This window comes from Chlorocebus sabaeus, chromosome 4 (genome assembly GCF_047675955.1).
Source record: "Chlorocebus sabaeus isolate Y175 chromosome 4, mChlSab1.0.hap1, whole genome shotgun sequence".
In the NCBI taxonomy this organism is placed as follows: Eukaryota; Metazoa; Chordata; class Mammalia; order Primates; family Cercopithecidae; genus Chlorocebus; species Chlorocebus sabaeus.
The window spans coordinates 37,512,924-37,530,409 of record NC_132907.1 but is presented as its reverse complement, the minus strand read 5'-3'; the positions used below and the strand labels follow the sequence as shown (position 1 = coordinate 37,530,409).

The 17,486-nt window shown below is 36.5% G+C and overlaps 1 long non-coding RNA gene across 1 annotated transcript in view; it reads right to left on the bottom strand.

Annotated features, from left to right (window-relative positions):
• Positions 1 to 5,244: 5,244 nt before the first annotated feature.
• LOC140711576 (uncharacterized) overlaps positions 5,245 to 17,486 on the bottom strand; it is a 42,697-nt gene continuing 30,455 nt past the window's right edge. Inside the window, exons 2-3 of the long non-coding RNA XR_012092851.1 lie at positions 8,212 to 8,306; positions 5,245 to 5,292 (exon numbers count right to left, since the gene is read on the bottom strand). This is a non-coding gene — a long non-coding RNA (uncharacterized lncRNA). The remainder of the gene's footprint in view (positions 5,293 to 8,211; positions 8,307 to 17,486) is intronic.

The following is a 17,486-nucleotide window of genomic DNA, read 5'->3' as shown; positions in this document are numbered from 1 at the left end:
CATGGGGACACCGAGGCAGGGAAACATGGCCCTTTAATTCACTGTTACATAATTTTTGAGTTGCTTCATGAGGAGAGATGCCATCCGAAGTACTCATTTCTCTACAGACAAATTAGAAACTGTACATAAAGGGATCACTTTGATAGTCAAAACATGCCTTTCCCTTGGGAGAACAATCAGTCAAGAGCCAAGAAAGTGGTGGTCTCCTTTTGGGACTAATGGGAGCTAAAGGAAAGTCTTACTCGGACTTCGCCTTTTTGGTTATCCCAATGCATTAATCTTGTGTGAAGCTAGTTGTCTCCCTTAAAGAGAACAAGCCAGGAGAACGGCACTCCATGTCGGCAGCTGGACTGAAGGAGGGGAGTAAACACTGTGCTGCCCAGGGTTCGGGAGGTGCTGTGGCCTAGCCTGGTGCCATGGACTGCACTGTGCAAGGCGTGACTTGAGAGTCACCACCAGCAGTTCCCAGCATTGTTCCTGCTCCTCTGGTTGCTCTCCAAGGAGATGAATTCCTACACCACGACTTTCCCAGGGTCCAGACACTTGCCAGCAACTGATCCATCAGGAAATCGCCTCTCCCTTCTTCCTCCCCCTATTCCTTCCTGAGCATTCCCCAGTCCAGGGTGTGGTCAGCCCTCAGAAGATCTGCTGGGATTGATTGACAAGAAAACAAAAGCTTCCTCTAGATAAGAAAGATCATAGTGCTATAGGAAATCGATTTACTTCTGGGTAGCACTTGTCTGCCCTCTCACTCGCTCTAATACTTTTAACTGCTGACTGTGTAGTTTCTTATCATTTCTTCAGGATATGTGGGGCACTCAATTTTCAATCAATGAGCATTGTTTGGGGAACTCTTTTTATGGCCAATTCACAAGGAAGTAAAACACTTTGTCCTAGAGAGTTAGTGTTGGTCTTTCTCAGGGTAATTAGACATTTTCTTTAGCACTAAGAAAGAACAGAGGCAAATTTTTATTTCTGAGCTGTTTCCTTTAGCTGAGAGCCCCCTCTAAAAGCTGCTGGTACTACAGAGATGTGAGAGTTCAGCAAAGGATGCCACTCATCATCTATTCTGGAGAATACTGTAACGTGGATAATATGCGAGGTGGGTGGCAGAGTGTTGTGCAATGTGCTTAGCTAGGTTGAGAATCGTGTCCCTGACTTCTTGTCAATGTAGGGCTGACAGAAAGCTTTCTGGGGACTCAGCCGTTTGATCTTGGTTACCAGTTGTGTGACTGTAAGCAAGGCTCTCTTATGTCTCATTTCTCTTATTTGTAAAGTAAAAGGGTTGGACATCATTTTCTCTAAGGTCTATTTTGAAGCCAGAACCCACTCTGAGAAGTTAAGGCTGCTCAGTCAGGGCAGTTGCATCTTAGCAAGTATACTGGCCTCTTAAGACTCCCGTAACAGTGTACCAAAACCCGAATGGCTTCAAACAACAGATAATTCATTTTCTTACAGTTCTAGAGGCTGGAAGTCTGAAATCAAGGTGCAAGCAGGGCAAAGGTCTCTCTGATAGCTCTAGGGAGAATCCTTCCTGGCTTCTGCTGCCTCTTGGTGTTTGCCGCAATCCTGGCATCCCCTGGCCTGCAGATGCATCACTCCAGTCCTATTGCCATCTTCTCCCTTTGTGTCTTCACACGGTCTTCCCTCTGTGCATGTCTGTCTCTGTGTGAATATTTCTACTTTCTATAAAAACACAGTCACCTTGGATAGGACCTGCCATAATGACCTCATTTTAACATGATTACTTCTGTAAAGACCCTATTACCAAATAAGGTCACATCTTGAGGTACTGGGAAGTAAGACTTCAGTGTATCTTTTTGCAGGGATATAGTTCAAACCATAACAGTAAGCACATAAAAAATCCCTCTGTGCTGGATATCTTCTCTTTGACCTCTGGGTGCATTGTCCATGTTATTTTGTGCCCTGGCCTTCATAGATTATACCAAGGGATCCCCTTGTCCTCCAGCTTTCAGTTGGGTTTAGCAATGACAGGCGATATGATGCAATAGGAGAGTCAGATAGGGTGAGTGGTGGTATTTAGTCCCCTGCGGGGTTCTCTCTCTGTAATAGATGTTACTACAGGCTGGCTCTTCCTTTAAAGAGACTTTATCCACACAGATTTCTTTGCCTCTGGGACCCTTAAGGGCTGCTTCAAACCTTTAGGCTAAAGGTCAACAATTATCTCCCTCCTCTGGCTTCACTTTGGTTTCCCTACAGTGGATCCATTACTTTAAAAAAAATTCTTTTTATTAAACTCTCTTTATATTATCCATTTTGAGTGAACCATCTATTTTCTACAAGGATTCTGACTCTCTACCTTCTCAATGACTGAATTGTTTTTCTAGAAATTTAAGGTGTCAGTTTGGCCCAGAGAAGTCTTGGGCGGGATAAGTTGTCTTGCAATTTGGAGAACCCCTAGTCCAAGAAACATTCAAAAGTCCAGGTCTAGTGAGGCAGGTACACCAGGCTTGGTGATGTACCTAGCCTGTATCTGGATGATGTAGGTAGGGACATATGTGGGTTTATGACCACTCTGGAACAGCCCTTCCGGGGTAATTGCACATCCTGGAGCCAGGCTGGCTTCAGTAAACCCACCTGGACTTTCTCTGTCTCGTCCCTGCCTCCCTGCATGACTTCACTGCATTTTTTTCACCCAGTATCTAGATTTCTTTCAGTAATACAATGTCTTTCTTTTAAAATTTGTTTCACATAAAATAATTTCTAAGTCAGTTTTTTTAGGTCAACTTAGTCATTACTAATAAACATGCTAGGGAAAGAATATTGTGCCAGATATTCTATTGCATATTCCATTTGATATTCTATTTTCCAAATGGAGAAAAGAGGCACATGTGTGAAAAGGATTGATGACAATCTCTAGAATGACACATTCTTAGACTACCCTGTGAAGCAGATATTACTATCCATTTTAACTAAATGAGGGAACTTGAGTTTCTAAGCAATTCAATGAATTACTCTGCTTACACAGCTAGTAAGTTTCTGAGGGCTGCTTCTCAAATCCAGGTTTTCAAATTCCATTATTTGCTTCTAAAAAGGTCTGTTTTACTATGATGTTCACAAGCCTTTAAAAAAAAGAACATCTGTACTGTATGATTCGGTACATGGCCTTTCCTCCCTCCCAGTGTCCAAGATAGCATTTTGCCCATAGCGTTCTGAAGACTTCTTGCATGGAAGAGGCAGAGAAAGGCACCTGAGAATGTTGCATAGCTGTTAAACTCCCTTTCTTAAACTCATTTCTCTGTTGGATTTCTACAGATCCTTAAAACATTATCTGTTACACATTAAGTCAGTCTCTCTTTTTTTTTTTAAACTGGCCTTTCTTCAGTGAATTTCAATCTTCCCTATTCACCCTGGGTGCCCCCGTGGCTGTTGCTTTCATTCTGGACCTTGGGTAAAATCTACACCCACATCAATTTGTTAACAATATGTGTTGAAAGTCTGTTGTGCATTAGCTTAGCTGATCTCTGCTGTAGCCATGAAAATGGACACCTATATTTAAGGGTGAGAATTACACCACAGACATGAAATGTCTTTTAGAATGGACAAGGGAGAGGAACACATTACTAGAAAACAAAGAAAACACACTGAGTTGAATATTTGTGGCTTAAGTTGCTAGTTATACTTGGAGAATTCTGAGTTGGTTTGCATTAGAATTTTTATTACCTTTTTTAAGGAGGAACCCGCCCCCCCCCCCCAACAAAAACTCATTAAAAAGTAGAAAGGTTTATTTGGATATCAGGTAGCTCTTTCCATATCACATGTGGCTGATTGCAGTGTAAGGGGATAAGAAATGCTTAAATGTTGTTTTCTTTAAAGCCGACTTGGGATTAAGTAAGAAGTGGAAAACATCCTACAAAACCCATGTGAATTGTTTTGGAACTCAAACATTTGGAGAGGCACTTACAAGAATTCTTTTATATTTGAGAATGCCCACGTTGGTTTCACTTTTACTCTGGACTTTTTCTGTGTACCTTATTACAGTATCATCACAGTTTTATTATTCTAGGCATAAAAGCAGCAGATTTTTTTAAAGATGTAAATGATATAAAGCAAAAGAAAAATTCTAGAGAGACTAGGAATAATTGTGTCTCCCTCAAAAAAATCCCTTATTTATGATTGCCTTTCAGGGTAAGAATGGTGGGGCAATATGAACTGGTATTCATGATAAGGCAAGGGTAGTATGCCTGAAGCATTGAACAGAAGGCAGATTTATCTTTATTTAGTCATTTATCTTACTCTTGCCAGACTTATTTTCCTGAATGTCCCTTTCATTGTGTTGCGTTCCTGCTTAAGCAATTAGCCTGGCTTCTTACTGTCCACTGAGTCAAGTTTGTGCTTCGTTCCCTGGATTTCACAGCTGTTCAGAATAGTATCCAACTTGGTTTCCTGCTCTTGCATGAAGGACGAGGTCAGAAGAAAAGCCCAGAACTTCATAGGTGATAAGTAATGTCCATCTGGGAATGGTCAGGCTCCTTTACTAGATGAGTTCACAAAGGTGAAAAGAGGTGCTTGAAGACACAGTTCCTGGGGGGTGCTAGGACCCCATACAAGTTATTGAGACAGGAATCAAGGTCCAGCTTCCTGATCTCAGTAAAAATGCGGGGACTTGACTACGGGACGTGGCAGAAACTCTGTTTAATGCTAGAGCACAAAGGCCAGAGAGAGGCTAGGGTCAAGTCTTCGTATGCAATCCTTGAAGGTACTGCACAAAGGCCCCTAAGTATGAAACAGGAATAGTTTTAAAAGAGACATCCTGCAGGTGAAGGTGGGAATCACAGTGTTCCAGTGCTAGAAATCAGGAGGCAAGGGGTAGACCCTTCTCTTGCCAAATGGCTTATATTAAGTCTGATCTATGTTCTTTGGACTGTAGACTTGCCTGAGCATATGTGGTAGATTTGAGGGAAGCGCCAGGAGGACTGCATTTATATAAAGGACCAATATGATATCTGGTGCACGTGGCTTTCTCTAGAAATAGGGTAGTAATGATGAATACCATATGAGCTGTCACTCTAAATGTCATCAACTCAGCTTCCATGGATTTATGTCTGAGTCTTAGGTTCAGAGGAAGCTGCAGATAAAAACTGGAGGAGTTGTTCCCTTGTAGAATAAAAATTGGCACTATTTTGGGACCAATAATAATACAATATTCAGAGGTTTTTCTAACTCCATTATCGACATACCAAAGCTTTGCTGCATTTGGGGGCTTTTAGAGGAAGCATTGTTGTTTCTTTTTCATTTTAATTGATGGCTGTAGTACATCAGAGATTTTATCTGGAAAAGAGACAAGTAAAGTCCACTTAATGTAATTGTGATAAGTAGAAAGATACATCATTACTGCATATTCTTCCATGATACTTATTTCATTTTTTTCCTTCTAATTTTAAAAATTTTGGGAAATGTACATTAGGTGATTTATAATATATTATGTAGATATAGTCATTTAATCCTTTTGAAGGATCACGTTTGAAAGAGAAATGTATTGTCTTCTAACAAACTGCAATGGTTTATTTATTACATAATTAATTCATGGTAACATGCCAACCTCATGCTATCAAATGCAAAACCCATAGATCTTGTCATCCTGGCAATTCTTTCGAGGCAATACAAGAGTCATCCTCTCCCTTCCCTTGTATGTTTGCAGTGGGTGACAGGAATGGTTAATGGTTAGTATCACATTTAATTATATAATTAAGTGCATTATATAATTGGAAAGCATTACTTTTTGTATGATTCCCTTTAAAAGATGGTTTATCAAGATATAATTTGATTTTTTTCCACCTCTACTGACTGGAAGCAAGATAAGATTATGAGAGGGTTCAAAGGATAGAATCAAAGACTTTGAGAAATTAAAAGCCATACAATTGACTGATGTTCTCAATCATCAATTGTACTGATTACAATAGCCTTTAGTTTGGGCTACCCTGCCACATATATGAAGTAACTCATATATAACCCAAAAGACAAAATAGAATAATCTGTTTCATGGAAATATTTTGCATCCAATACAGAATCCGAGAAATTAGCAACAGTCTGAAGTTCTCTTGGTCCTCCAAATAATCAATTAATGATAGAGATGGATCCCCAGACTAACCCAGATTTAGTCAGTTAAATGGTGTGAAGTTGTTTAGAAACTGGATCAACATTTATATGGGTCAAAAGTCCAGGGACCTTTATCTCAAGACTGCTAAGAGAACAAAATCAGTATGATGAGATGAAAAGAAAAATGTTGTAAATGTAAAATATTAGTGAAAGTTTTTTGTGTAATGAAGTGTTACAGCTGAGAGGTTCTCTGAAATAGACTAAACATCTGTTTTCTAGGACTGAAGAGTTTCCTGGGATTCAGGGCTTTCAGCGCTAAGACCACCTGTGACCAGTTGACCACCTATCTTTGAGCACATTCCACCCAACTTCTTCACGTTACATAGAAAAATAATAAGGTACAGTTAGGTGAAATCACTAGGGTTTTAGTCTGTTTGTGCTGCTGTGACAAAATACCTCAAACTGGGTAATTTGTAAAGATCAGAAATCAATTTTCTCACAGTTCTAAAGACTGGGAAGTCTGAGATACTAGAAGATTCAGTGTCTGGTAATGACTTGTGCTTTCTTGCTATGACCTCACATGCAGAAGAAATGAAAGGGCCAGGAAGATCACCAAAGACTCTTTTATAAGGGTATTCATCCTAGCCATGAGGTTGGAGCACTCATGGCCTAATCAGTTCCTGAAAACCCTACCTCTTAATACTATCACACTGACAATTGAGTTTCAACGTATACATTTTGGGGGTACATTCAGATCATAGCAACTGGCCAGTGGCAAAGTCAAGAATACATTCCCAATCTGGTGCTTGTCCCACCACACTTGGTTTAGATGCCAGAACATGGGGCTGAGGGCCTCTAACTAGGGAGGACTGATTACAATAGAGTAAACAGTAATGAAAAATAGGATTACAGTAGCAATATAATAAGCAAGAAATTTCTAGAATCTTGAACAAAGTGACAACTTTAAGTCATTTCTCCCCCCAAATCATAGTGTTTTTCAGTTTAAAATATTTACTAATTTCCCTCAAGATTTCATTTTTAACTCTAAGGGTTATTTACAAATGTGATCTTTAATTTCCAACTATTAGGACATTTTCCAGTATCTTTCTGTAATTGATTTCTAATAAATTCTCTTGTAGTCAGAGAAAATACTCTGTATAATTTCTGTTCTTTTGAATAGAATTGTTTTATGACCCGGAATATGGTTAATCTTAGTGAATGTTCCATATGCACCAGGAAAGGATGTGTATTCTACTATTCTATAATGTATTTTCTTATAAATGCCAATTAGTTTGAGTTGATAGTATGGATAAGATTTTTTTCTATCTGTATTGATTTTCTACATGTTCTTTTAATTACTGAGTGAGGGGTGTTAAAACCTCCAGCTGTATTTGTGCATTTATCTGTTTCTCCTTTTAGTTCTGAGGGAGTTTTTCTTGTATTTGGAAGCTCTGCTATTTGCTGAATATATATTAAGATTACTGTGTATTCTTGATAAATTGACCCTGTTGTCATGAAATGTCCCTCTTTATACCTGGAAGTACTCTTTATTCTAAAGGCTTCTTTTTCTGATATTAACATAACCACTTCAACTCTCTATATATTGATGATTTCATGATATATTTATTTTTCATCCTCTCATTTTTAAGCTATTCATGGCCTTGTATCTAAAATGGGTTTCTTGTAAACAACATCTATTTTGTGTTTTGCTTTTGTTCAGTTTGACAATTTTCATTATTTAATTGGAAGTTAGACCTTTCAACTTAATGCAATTATTGATATGATTGGATTTATATCTGCCATCTTACTATACATGTTTTCTATGTGTCCCATCTGTTCTTTTTTAATTTTTTAAACTGCTTTCTTTTGGATTAATTGAACATTTTTTAAATGATTTATTTTATCCCACTACTAGCTTATTAGGAGTATCTTTATTTTATTTTTTATGGTTGCTCGCTGGTGTATAATATACATCTTTGATCATAATCTATATAGTATCACACTACTTACTAAGACTTACTTTCATTTCAATTCTCTGATTTATTGAATTATGTTTTACTGTTGAATGTGTTATACGCCATGATTGTTATTTATTTTGTCTTAAATGTTCACTTTTATTTTAAATAACTTAAATAAAGGGAAAAAACTTACCTTCTGGCATCATTTTCCTTTTGCTTGAAGAACTTCCTTTAAGATTCCTTGTAGTAAAGGTCCGCTGTTGACAAATTTTCTTAGCTTCGATTTGCCTAAAAAAGATTTTATTTTGCCTTTATTGTGAAAGATATTTTCACTGAATATAGAATTTCACATTGACAGATTTTTTTCTTGCAGCTGTTTAAAATGCTGTTCCATTGTCTTTTGATTTGCATAGTTTAGGATGATAAATCTATAGGATATATATCTTTGTTTTCTGATACCATGTGTATTTTTTTCTGAATACTTTAAAAACTTTATTTTTATTTTTATTTTTTTAGCAATATTATTGTGATGCACATTGGAGATGTGTGTGTACATTTGTATTTATATATATATGTACAGGAGTGTGTTTGTCCAGTTTGGATTTCACTGAGCTCCTTGGAACATTTGGCTATTATTCTTTCAAATATTTGTATTCATTCTCCTTACCTGGATCTCCCCCTCCCGCAGTTTTCCTCCTTCTGAAACTTAAATTACTTTTATGTTAGTCCACTTGGTATTATCATACTGATTATGAAACCTCTGACCATTTTTTGTTTTTCATTTAGTAGTTTTTTTCTATGTGCTTCATTTTGAATACATCTTATTATTGTGTCCTCAAGTTTATTGAAATATTCTAATATTTTCTTCCACAGAATAGAATCTACTGTAAAATACCTCTCAGTGTAATTTTTCATCTCCAAATGTTTTATTTTTTTGTTTCACCTATTTTTCTTCATTATGCTCATGTTTTTCTTGACATATTTTAATGTTTATAATATATAATAGCTTTTTAAATGTGCTTACCTGCTAATTTTATAATCTCTGTCATTTCTGGGTCTGTTTCTTTTGAAAAGTTTTTCTCCTTGTTATGGACCAGAGTTTTCTGCTTCTTCATACTGTAGTATTTTTTAACTGGATGCTAGTTTTGTAAATTTTATATTACTGATTGTTAGTTTTTGTGTGTTTTTCTTTAAAGAGTATTAGATTCGTTCTCCTACAGAAAGTGAAGTTAAGTACAGATTAGTTTGATCCTTTTGGGGCTCATTTCTGAGTTCTTTGAGGGTGACCCTAGAGTAGATCTAATTCACTCCCAGTTTTAGGATGTGATTTTTTTGTCTCTATTATTTGCCATATATATTCAGTGAGATCTCTCTATTTTTAGTGGAGAAACACTGAACAATTTCCAGTCCCACATGAGCATTGGTATTTGTGTTATAGCTATCCTGTTATGTGTTACCCTGTTATTTGGCTATTATTCTTTCAAATATTTGTAGGCACTCTCCTTACCTGCATCCACCCCCAATTTTTTCTTTCTAAAAAGCAAAATAACGTAATGATTAATATTCAGCCAAAGACTCAAGAAAACTTCAATTCATATATTTGAGGCTCTTTCTCTGCATTTTTTTCTGTTCTTAGGAAATTGTCTCTGCCTATTCTAGAAATTTCATCTTCCCTGAACTCAGATATTCATTTCCTAAACTCAAGAAGACCATTTTTGTCTGTTTATAGTCTTTCTCGCTGTGCTATAGTCTTAAAATTACCTCAGGCAGAGGATTGTAGGGCTCATCCAGTTTTTTACTTTTCTCTGCAATATCAAAGTCCTGGTGTCCCTTTTTTCCAATGTCTAGAACTATTTTTTGCATAGTTTATGGTTATTCACCATTCAGAGTGATTTTATTCCCTGTTACTCATTTGTAGCCAGAAGCAGAAGTCAATAATTGTATTTTTGATATGAGCAAAATTTAGTTTTTAAAATTAGAAATGTAGAATTCATCTTTTAGTTCTAGTTTTATGTATCCAACTGGTTAATTTATGTTTTTCCTTCAAACTTTAATGGATATCTCAATCTTAACAATCTCCGAAACAGAAATCTTAAATTTACATGGCACACCCTCACTCAAAGTGTGCTTCCCTTGGTCTTTAATATTTTGTAAGTGGCACAAACATCCATCGGATTATTCAAGCTAAGAACCTAGAGTCCTGTCAAATCATCTCTTTCCTTCACATCCCATATTCAACTCAACATTCCTGTCAATTTCATTTCTAAGATACACCTCACATCTATTCAATTATGATCTTCACTGACAACAATGTAGTCTATCACCTGTCATACAATTATTATAACAATTTCATACCAATCTCCTATCTTCCAATTTTGTCTCTCATTTATTCTCCATACAATAGCAAGAGTAGTGTCCTAGAGGAAGTAAATAGAATCATATAATTCTCCTAGATTAGATTTTAAATGGCTTCCTTTGCACTCAGAATAAAATTTAGTCTCCTGACTACAACCTGCAAAACCCCACAAGCCCTGGCTCTTGTCTGTCCAGATCTTTGCCTCACCATTATCCAGTTTTTCACTATGTTCTAACCATACAGGTTTCCCTGAGGTTATTCATGTGCCTTTTGTCACCTGAAGGCCTTTGTATATGAATTTCTTTCCTAGAGTGAGTGTACTTTCCCTATTCTTTCTATGATACCTCATTATCCTTAAAGTTGTAGCTTATATATCACCTTCTCCGAGATATCTTCCCTGATTGCTCCATCTAAGGAAGTCCCCTAATTCATTGTTTTTATTTTATTTTATTTATTTATTTTTATTTATTTATTTATTTTGAGACGGAGTCTCACTCTGTCACCCGACTAGAGTGCAGTGGCGTGATCTCGGCTCAGTGCAACCTTCACCTCCCAGGTTCAAGCGATTCTCCTGCCTCAGCCTCCCGAGTAGCTGGGACTACAGGCATGCACCACCACACTCTGCTAATTTTTGTGTTTTTAGTAGAGTTTCACCATGTTGGCCAGGATGGTCTCGCTCTGCTCACCTTGTGATCAGGAGGTCCACCTCGGTCTCCCAAAGTGCTGGGATTACAGGTGTGAGCCACTGCTCCAGGCCTTAATTCATCATTCTATATCAGTCCTTTGTTTCTTGGCTAAAATGGATCACTTCCTTTATGGTAATTTGTCAATTTAAATTTTTATTTTTGACTTTCTTCCTCACTAAATTATTTTCTCCATGAGGGCAGGGACCTGCCTGAAAGTCTTGCTTATTTTTGGCCTTGTAATGTCTAGCAAAGTGCTTGACTGAGGGCAATTTCCTAACTGCAGAGCTGAGAAGGGGAACCCAAATAGAGACATGTAGCTTTAATGAGTTGAGGAAATAAGCATTTTAGTCTATGGGACCTGAGGTTACTAGAATTGGTTGGCTTAAATAATTAATGTATTAGACCAATGTAGAGAAAGTACACTTAAAATAGAGGTGAGAATAGAATAAATTGATATATCTGGCAGGACTTTATAAAGTAGATTTATAGAAAGCATAATTAGACATAGAATGGTAAAACAGCATTAGATTTTAGCACAGTGTCTGTCTTAGCACTCAATATATAATTGTCGAATCAGTGGAAATTGATAGACACCTTCAATACTGGGTATTCCCTCCTCCTGTTGGAGAACTTTAGCCTGAGGACTCTATTTTATTTCATCCACAGGTTATTAGAATTCAGTTTGACTTATTTTCATCTTGACTGATCCTAGAGTGAACCAGTCTATCTAAAACACTAAAGCAAGGTACTCTCCTCTCTTCTAACTGTATTTTCTCTTTCTCTGAAAGTGAAGGGCTATATACCATGTCACTACTACCATTCCCACTACTATTTTGAAGATGAGATTATCACATTATACTGAGTATCTAGAAATCAGAGCCTTGGGGCATTCCTGGGATAACATTCCATCCTTCTGATGGTATACTGGAGTAAAATACCTGCAAATAAAACTGCCTCACACTTAGACACCTTCACTTTTATCCCATCCCACAAACATGTGGATGCCTATTCAAGCAATAGCTCATGGAAATTGGAAGGCTTGCATTTAAAAATGAGATTCCTAGTAAGAATCATCTTTTTTCCTTCTTTCTAGTCACAGTATTTTTTAAACACATGACATTAGTATTACCTGTTATTTTGAGATTAGTTGTTTTTTATCCTTCCAGTTTTTTTTCCTTTTGTTTCTTAAAGAAGGAGACAATGTATTTGACATTCAAGAGACTTAAACACATTTCTAGAGTCTTTACAATTATAAATCTGTAATTTCATGTAATTGCATATTAACCCTAAGAAATAGTTATTATTGACCATAGTTTATACATCGGAGAATGAGGTTCAGAGAAATTAAGTAACTTGTCCATGTTGCATGGCTGATAACTGGTGGAACTGGGGTTGGAACCCAACTCTCTTTCAAACTATTGGATAAGAAAGCTTATTAATTGGCCAGGCACAGTGGCTTATGCCTGTAATCCCAGCATTTTGGGAGGCCGAGGCAGGCAGATCATCTGAGGCCAGGAGTTCGAAATCAGACTTGACCAACATGGTGAAAACCCTTCTCTACTAAAAATACAAAAATTAGCTGAGTGTCATGGCATCTGCCTGCAATCCCAGCTACTAGGAAGACTGAGGCAGGAGAATCGCTTGAACCCGGGAGGTGGAGGCTGTAGTGAGCTGAGATCGCCCCGTTGCACAGCCTGGGCAAGAGGGAAACTTAATCTCAAAAAAAGAAAAAAAAAAAAAAAAGAAAGAAAGAAAGCTTATTAATCCTAGCATGTTGTTTAGCAGTTCCATTATGAAGCAATCCTGACATAATGAATATGATTTTTTTGAAACTGGAATTTGTGTGACAGAACCTGGGATAGTGATCTGTGCTCTGTACACTATTTGGAGAAGACAATCAAGTTCTCCTCACCATAGATAGTCTCTTGGGGGGTTTATTAGACAAATATTTTAATAGTTTGTCTACAGTTTATCTTATTTATATATACTACCATTGTTTATTTGTCCTCTCTCTCTTTTATTGCCTATGGCAAAAGCAACATTAAGATATCCTTCATCAGACTTTTTACCTTTTAAAAGCTATCAGAGTTTTCGGAATTTGATTCACAGCTTGCCATCTTGGAGATTATAGAACATAGGTCAGAATTGGCATTTACATTTATCTAAAAAATGTTTCTTGATAGTATATCATGTGCCAGGGACAATTCCAGGTATTGATGTATTGATGTAAAAATAACCTGATAAGGCACCAAAGACTTTTTTTTTTTGGTTGAAGGAGAATGAGAGACAAGCAATAATATCATAAAAATGATATTTCAATGATAGCAACTGTCATACAAAAATAAAGGTATCTAATAGTGAGTTATTGGGGAAAAGCTGCTTTATATTAGGTAATCAGAAAAGCTGAAGTGTCTACATGAGCAAGTAGACTTCTTTGTATGAGGTATATGGAAAAACTGAGGCCCAAGATGATTAAATAGATTATTCATTGTCACATACATAAATAGTTACTGGCTAAATTAGGACTGGAACCTGAGTTTTGCAATTTTGTTAAAAAATAAACTTTTTTTCAGCTTTTATTTTACATTCAGGGTACATGTACAGGTTTCTAACCCGGGTATATTGCACGATGCTGAAGTTTGGGGCATGAATGCTCCCATCCCCAGGTACTGAGCATAGTATTCAACAATTAATGTTTCAACCCTTGCCCCTCCCTCCCTTCCCCCTCTAGCAGTCCTCAGTTTCTACTGTTGCCATCTTTATGTCCATGAGTACCTGGTGTTTAGCTCCCACTTCTAAGTGAGAACATGCGGTATTTGGTTTTCTGTTCCTACTTTGATTTTCCTCAGATTATGGCCTCCAGTTCCATCCATATTAACGCAAAGGACATGATTTTGTTCTTTTTTACCGTTGTATAATATTTCATGGTGTATATGTACCACATTGTCTTTATCCCATCCGTCACTGATGGGCACCTAGGTTGATTCCATGAGTTTACTATTGTGAATAGTTCTGCGATGAACATGCAAGTGTGTGTATCTTTTTGGTATGATGATCTATTTTCCTTTGGATATATACCCAGCAATGGGATTGCTAGGTCATTTGGTAGCTCTGTTTTAGGTTCTTTGAGAAATCTCCGAACTGCTTTTCACAGTGGCTGAACTAATTTACATTCCTGCCAACAGTGTGTAAGTGTTCCCTTTCCTCTGCAGCCTCACCAACACCTGTTGTTTTTGACTTTTTAACAATAGCCATTCTGATTGATATAAGATATTATCTCATTATGGTTTTGATTTGCATTTCTTTGATGATTAGTGATGATGAGCATTTTTTCATATGATTGTTGGCTACAGGTAAGTCTTCTTTTGAGAAATCTCTGTTCATGCCCATTGACCTTAATGGGATTATTTGTTTTTTGTTTCTTAAGTTCCCTATAGAGTCTGCATATTAGACTTTTGTTGGATGCACAGTTTGCAAATATTTTCTACCATTCTGTAGGTTGTCTGGTTGTTGATAGTTTCTTTTGCTGTGCAGAAGCTTTTTAATGTAATTAGGTCCCACTTGCCATTTTTTGTTTTTATTGCAATTGTTTTTGAGAACTTAGTCATAAATTCTTTCCCAAGACCCATGTCCAGAATGGTGTTTCCTAGTTTTTCTTCTACTAGTCTTATAGTTTGAGGTCTTACAATTAAACCTTTGATCCTTCACTTGTAGCCTATCATGCATGAGATTTTGACAGCATACATGGGGAAAGCATCATTTACACTTTGGAGGCACCACACAGAGAGAGAGCCAGATTCATATACGCTGTGTAGACACCTGCTTCCAGCCCATTTTCCTGATTCTTTGGCTTGCCAATTGAGAATAACCTCAAAATCACTTGACTTCCCTTTTCTTGGAAGTATAATTATCCAAAGATGGCCCCAGATGCTCCACATTAAAGATGTATCTGCCCTTTGGTTTTTCTTCAGGAATAATAAAGTGTTTACCTGAGAACTAATTCAAATGGTCATGGATGGGAATATTTGCTGATGCTCAGTGTCCTTAATCCATAGATTGGATTGGTTTAAAGTCTACTTTGTCTTGCAAGCATCTTTGTTCCCATGGGTAGTGACCTTGTTCTCGATTCAGCCTGACAGCTGCTATGCTTCTGTCAAAACCAACTAGATGGGAACTTGTTCCTCTGCTGCACCGTACAGTGATTGGTGTCACCCAGTACTTCCATGTGAGAATGAACACCCTCTTAACAAGAAATTTTGAGTGTTTTCCTTTTATTCACAACTGAATGCAACAGCTCATTTGTTTTCAATTGTGTTTTATTATATATGATTAAAAACTGTGTGTATTTTTTTGGCAGCCAAGATTTCTGTACATGTATTTAAGAAACAGTTCATTAACTGCTTTTCACAACTGTATACTACAAATGTTATACTTTTTTTTAATTAGCTGAGAAGCTGTATTAAAATATCTCATTGCAAAAAACATGAACTTTGTTATCTGGTAAAATGAATTTTGCACTTCAGAATTGTCTTGAATATTCTTGTCATTGCAAATGTTTTTATGTTCATTTGTGGAGTTTCACCAAAATAATCCTTTTGGAATTTTATTAGGATCAAATTGAATTTATTGGTTAATTTGGGCATAATCGTCATTTTCACCTTACTGAAGCTTCATCGTCAATATTTCAGTAATGTCAATATTTTGTCCTTCAAAGTCTTATGAGTATTTTGGTATATTTATTTCTAGACATTTTATAGTTGGATCAGTAATCAAAAGTAGTACATTTTTTAAAAGTACATTTCAAATGATTTGCAATGGCATATAACGATGACTGTATACATTTATCTTATATCCAACCAGCAAATTTGTTGAAATTCTTACAAGTTCTAATAGTTTGATATTAGTTTGTTTACATGTTACCTTTTATTTGCTAGCCCACTCCTTCTTTTTATGAATAGTCTTGACTGAGATTTGTCTATTATCTTTATAAATATCCAGCTTTTGATGTCATTGGTTAGATCGATAGTCTGAGAATCTCTCTGTACCTTATAAATTTAATGAATTTACATTAGTTTTGATTACTAATATTTAGATTCCCTTCTAGACACATCATAATATACTAGTTAATAGTACAGACTTTGGTGCTATACTTCTTATATTTTAATTCTAACCTTCCTTTACGTTACTTTTCTCATCTGTAAAATAAGGAAAATTATAATAATATCATAGTGCTTCACTGGATTGTTATGGAGAATGAATGACTTTATATATGTAAAATATTTAGAACAGTACCTTACACATATAAGGACTATATAGTTAACTCTTATAATTCATATTATCTTTTCTTTATATTTTATTGGTGTCTTATTTGCTCTCTTCTTCATCTTATATTTTATTAAATTACCGTGTTTTCTTTTTCCCTTCCCTCCCTACCTACACATACAAAAATTGAAAATTATTTTCCATTTCCATTTGTTAGAGATAAATCAAATCTCTCTGAATATTCTAGACTTAGATTATTTTAACTCTTATCACCCCCATCTTGTTTGTCATTGTTGTCTAGTATTTTAATACTGACTAATTTTTTGATCCTCCAAATTAGCCATTAGGTTTATTTTTATGCAGTCAATGCATGCTTAAATTTATCAAAACATGGCCGGGCGCAATGGCTCACGCCTGTAATCCCAGCACTTTGGGAGGTCCAGGAGGGCGGATCACGAGGTCAGGAGATCTGGACCATCCTGGCTAACACAGTGAAACCCCATCTCTACTAAAAATACAAAAAATTAGCCAGGTGTGGTGGTGGGCACCTGTAGTCCCAGCTAATTGGGAGGCTGAGGCAGGCGAATGGCGTGAACCCAGGAGGCAGAGTTTGCAGTGAGCCAGAGATAGCGCCACTGCACTCCAGCTTGGGCGACAGAGCGAGACTCCTTCTCAAAAAAAAAAAAAAAAGAAAAATTATCTAAACAGATGCTAATTTCCATGCTCATTTTCTTCATGCTATTTCCTTTCTTCTTTCTGTGTTCAATTTCCTTCTTTTTGGATACATTTCTTTTGATATCTTTTCACAGAAGATCCTTAGTGATAAACATTCTCTCAATTTTTCTGATTTAAAATTATCTTGATTTTTACTTTCACTCTTAAATGAGAATTTAGCTGGTCAGATATTTATGAGTTGATAGTTACTTTCTTTCAGCACTTTGAAATATCCCTTTATCTTTGTGAGACCAATTTCCCTTGGTCTCTAGAACTGCTTTTAGGAAGCCTGCTGTTAGTTTAATTCTTGTTCTTTGTACATTATCTACTTTTGCTCTCAGGTTATTTTAAAGATATCTTTAAAATAAAGATATCTGTAGTTTCACTGTAAGTATGTCTAGATGTGAATTCATATTTATTTCTTTGTATTAGTACTCAGTATGCTTCCTA